The sequence below is a fragment of the Lissotriton vulgaris genome, chromosome 7, assembly GCF_964263255.1.
Source record: "Lissotriton vulgaris chromosome 7, aLisVul1.2, whole genome shotgun sequence".
Taxonomy (NCBI): domain Eukaryota; kingdom Metazoa; phylum Chordata; class Amphibia; order Caudata; family Salamandridae; genus Lissotriton; species Lissotriton vulgaris.
Genome location: NC_141695.1, coordinates 897021822 through 897026772, shown reverse-complemented (window position 1 = coordinate 897026772; position 4951 = coordinate 897021822).

Here is a 4951-nt window from a genome sequence, read left to right as displayed (position 1 = left end):
CCACACCAAGGATTCCAGGTCTCTACATCCTTCAACATGACAGAGCCTTGCACCAAACTGCTTTTTTTAATTTTCAAAAAGAAAATCTCAAAACTGGAAAATGCTTCACTCGCCATAGGAGTCCTCTCCCCTGACAAGAGGGGCATTAAGCAATTTTCACTGCCCTTACCACAAGGGTTTTCCTATTGCAGACTGGCAGTAAAAAATTGACCTCTAATTACACCCATTAAAATTTGGTGAATAGAATTAGAGCTCTGCCTCCTCCATTGAAAAACCATTGGTCTGCCCATTTCTAAATCGGCGTTATGTGTACTCCGTCAGCATTGCGTCAAGATATAAATCAGACCGTTAGTGAAAATATTGGAGCCTCTGATGGACTCCAGTACATCCTTGATTAAAGGTAAAGGGTACCTGCCCTTGATCATAATCTTGTTTAAACATTTGAGGTCGATGCAGGATTTTGCTCACAAGATTTTATTTGGACAAAAAACACTGGGGCACCGGAAGAAGATGAGGATCGGTTCATTAAACCTTTCTGTAGATTTTCTTCCACATATAATTATAGGACCTCCTTTTCTGACTCAGAGAGAAAGCAAATTCTTCCAAAAGTAACAGTTGCCCCGGGATCAATGGGAATGACCCAGTCAAACTCTCGGCAGGGAGGCAAGAACAGTTCCATTGGTTACTCAAAGAGATAAGCCAAATCTTGATATTGAGCAGGATGCCCTGGAGGATTTTGATCATGCTATGGTGTGCCGCAAGGTCTTTGGAAATGTCCATGGGAATCTAACACTCTGCAGAAAAACAACAAAACATGTGACAAAACTGGGATGATAGGGAAATTGTTCTGGTCTCCCAATTAATGAATGGATTATCAGTGAACTAGCCATGGAACTCCTGAGATAACTGTACGGTTGGGAGAAGAAAGAAGATGAAAAGGAAAAATGATGATAATCACTTAGACGTTTTATAAGAAGTCTGTTCTAAACTTTCATAACCGGGTTGGTATTGTGCATTGATACCTATTCTTTCTTCCAGAAGAAAGTGGATTATTTCAGTTACTCTATTTCTTTTGAAGGATTTGTTCCCAAAAAGGAACTCACCGAGCCAATCAAAAGTGCTCCAGCACCATGTACCAAAGAGAAACCTTTAATTTATTCATGTCTATGTGAATACTATAGCAATATTTTTAACGTTTTGTAGAGAAAATTGAAATTTAAAGGAACTGTTGCACAAAGGTCCCCAGTTCATACGAGGTGCCATTTAATAAGCAAGATTTGAGTCCAACAAGAAAGCGATCATTCCAGCAACTACACTAAAACTTTTGCACAAAGCGAAACCTGTATCATACCACCAGTGCCAGTGGCATGGGTGGGTAGTCACAGTGTTAAAAGGACACTGAAAAGAATGTGGTGTTTGGTTCCAGGGCATGCAACTGTGTCTAAATACGCTATGATAGAAAAAGGTGTACTATCACAGCATTCATATGGGTAATCAACCATTTCAACAATATAATAGGGGAGAAATTCTTAGTAGGGTCTGATCACAAACTATTAGTGAACATTGCAGCATCAGTGGGGGTAATCTTCCACTGACAGTTTTTCTTTTCATTTATACTCCAAAGTACAGGAATATTGTTTTCATTTAAAAAAAATTCCAGGCAAGAAAAACATCACAGCCTTTGAAGGCTGCCGTTGGAATGATCTTGTATGAGTGAAATTGCTAATGAAGAGCTTGATGTCATTTCTGTTATGCATGAAGTTTGTTGATAAGTTTTTGGGGGAGTGATGGGAAAGGAATGTTTAGATGAAGACAGACAAGATGAAAGTTTACAATCTATCAAAAAATAGATGCCTGCAAGGCCAAATGCTTGCCTTTTACCATGTAGCAGAAGACCTGGGCTTGGAAGATAGTTAGGGTATGACATGAGGTAAACGTATACCTCTGGCAGGAGCAAGGAAAAAGAGTGAAGAGCGGTGACAATGGACAAATCTATGCTCAGTTTTTTTGAGACCCCACCATTCCCTTCAATTGGTGCCTGTTTTACAATGCTGCATTAGTGGTAGAAAAGCATCAATTGTCACATATTTTACCTATGCTTAAAATTATGTTCAGACTCTGAGATGCCGGAAAATGTGTCAAACACTGATGTGATACACACTACCAACTGTGAACAATTCTACTCTAACACATATTTAGAAACTTTTGAGTTGATCTTGGGGCAGATGTATCAATTTTCTGTTTTGCGAGTCCTGAATTGTGATTTTAGGCGAATCGCAATTACGGAATCGCAAAATGGTATGTATGTACATTTCTGCGAATGATTAGATTTCCTAAAAATCGCTAATCATTCTGAGAATATTTTGCGAATTCTTATTTTGCGAAATTCGTAAATTAAGAAATCGCAAAAAAACTGAAAGTGCAGTGCTGGAACAGGCTGATGACATCACACCCAGGAAGTTGGAGTGTTTGCCTGCACCTGCTTGCCTGAGCCACACCCAGTGGTAGTTGGAACACTATTGGGAGGCAGAGCAGACCTGTTTGGAGTGCAATGGAGTCACAGAACACACAGGAGGAAATGTCTAGAGACAAGAGGAAAAGGAAGCATACATTTACAGAAAAGGAAAAAGAAATCCTCATAGAAGAAATGGTGTGTAGCCATGAGTTGCTTTTTGGAAAAAAACATTAAAAGTTCCTGAAGCCAGGAAGAGAAAAATTTGGTTGGAGATCCAGGAAAAAGTAAATTCTGTTGGAGTTACCAATCGAACCATTGATGAAATTAAAAAAAGATGGTATGACATGAGTCAAAGATCTAAAGAGAGGATTGCTGAAAGGATCAAGGAGGCAAATAAAACTGGTGGTGGTACATCAACATCAGACCAACCGACACCCCATGAGGAACTAATTGAAACAACCCTGCTTCCAGAGAGTGTGAGTGGAGTGGCTAACATTGATAGCTCTGACCCTACACCAACAGCACAAGGTAAGATACATGCAAAGAAGTATATTAAATGTTTGAAATGCATGTGTGTGTGTCCTGTGCAAGTTCTCAGTGTGAGGAATGTAGTAGTCCAGTGAGACTGTGGAACATGTAAGACACAATGCATCATGGGATTTGTAGGGCAATCATAATTATTTTGACATTTCCATCATAGGAACACATGAAATAATTGAGAATTAATTATGATGGTAGAAATTTAGTATAGTGATAGTGATTTTTTCAATAAAAAAACTTTATTTGTCAGAAAATGCACATACAAAAACATACTCATTTGTCTCACTCTACATCCACAGAACAATCAAGGGAATCCAGGGAGCTTGAGGGTGATGAATCACCTCCCCATGTCACATCTGATACTGAAGGAGGAGGCACTGATGCCACTGCCCTTACTCAAATTGTGCGCAGAAAGCGCAGGCATGTAGCTCCTCTGCCACCATTGGAAGAAGATGAGAATGTAGATGGAGGTACAGTACACAGTGAGCCTGACACAGTGTGCCCTCGTGACTCACAAAACCAACCCCAAAGTCAAAGGAGTACACGGTGAAACAGGTTGCAGACATGTAGGAGCAGCAGTGGGCAAATGGAAGCAGGCTCAGTTTTTGCTGGTCTTGAGCAGGATATGCTTCACGTGCAGCGCCTGCAGCATAAGGCCCTCAGATCAATCCATAGTCAGCTTTTAAGATTGAACAGAAATAAAGAAGGCATGGCTGCATCAATTGATAAAATGTGTTTGACCCTGGAATGTACGGAGAATGCACGCAACAAGGCTGCGTGATGCCCACGCTGCATCACATTTGGCGATGTAGCGTGGGCAACGAAATTCGTTTTTTTTTTCCGGTACTTACCTCTAATGGTCCATATCCCGCATTTTACAACCTCCCCACCCTGACCCTCCCCTGCCTGACGTCGTCGCCCCAGTATAACGCCAGGCACGGGCCGTACCTGCCAGCAACCCTAACACTGCTAACATACCAAACATAGGGGCCCATAAGGATGACGGGTAGACTTTGTCCACCGTTCATCCTGTTGTGTGGAGGGACCGCCCGCCATAAGGGTGGGGGTCCCGTTGGGGGAATTAGGATGCGCCCGCCACAGTGGTGGGTGCATCCTGTATCTTTAGCATTGCGGCAGGCAGTGCTGAGTGCACCGCCTGCCGCAATGCTAAAGATACATGTAGTGCATTGCAAAGCACAACATGACAGGCACCACGCAGTGCCTGCCATGTTGTACTTTGCAATGCTGGGGGGTACCATAGGTACCCCCCATGTGAACCCCCCACCCCTCCGGAGTCCCTGGGTGCCCGCAACGGGCCCCCGCAGGGTGTCTCCGCATGCCTTTCCATGGCGGCATTGCCGCCATGGAAAGGCATTTGAAAATGCCCATGCTAATATGGCTGGCAGTGTCTCATAGACACCGCCACCATATTAAACCTTTTCCGCCCCAGCCGCAAGGCGACAGGGGCGGAAAAGCGGCAGACGCCGCTGTCACCCCCGCCATGCTAATATGGCGGGGGGTGATTCCGGGTAGGATGGTGGGCGGATCGCCCCCGCCAGGCCGGCGGTTGCTATCGCCAGCCTGGCGGGCGGGATCCGCCCGCCATCCTAATGGGCCCCATAGTGAACCCAGAAAAAACCTGAGATCCGTATCACTCCTTTGTAGGGAGCATTGCCACAGGTCCTGAAACAACCCTGCTAACCCTGAAAATCTTTGGAGGGTCAGAATAACTCTTGACAGTCCTTACACTCTGGTGTATGTTGTAACTTATCTCTGGAGCCTTGCTCCTCCATGCCATAAAGCATCCCTTATTGGCTCCAGGAATTCAGGCATGTTTTGGGCCCTGGTACCACGTGTAACACTGAATCTTACTCATTTCCCATAATCCTTGAAATAGACATATACTCAGACATTTCCTCTAAAGACTGCACATGTCTAGCAACCTATACATCTCCA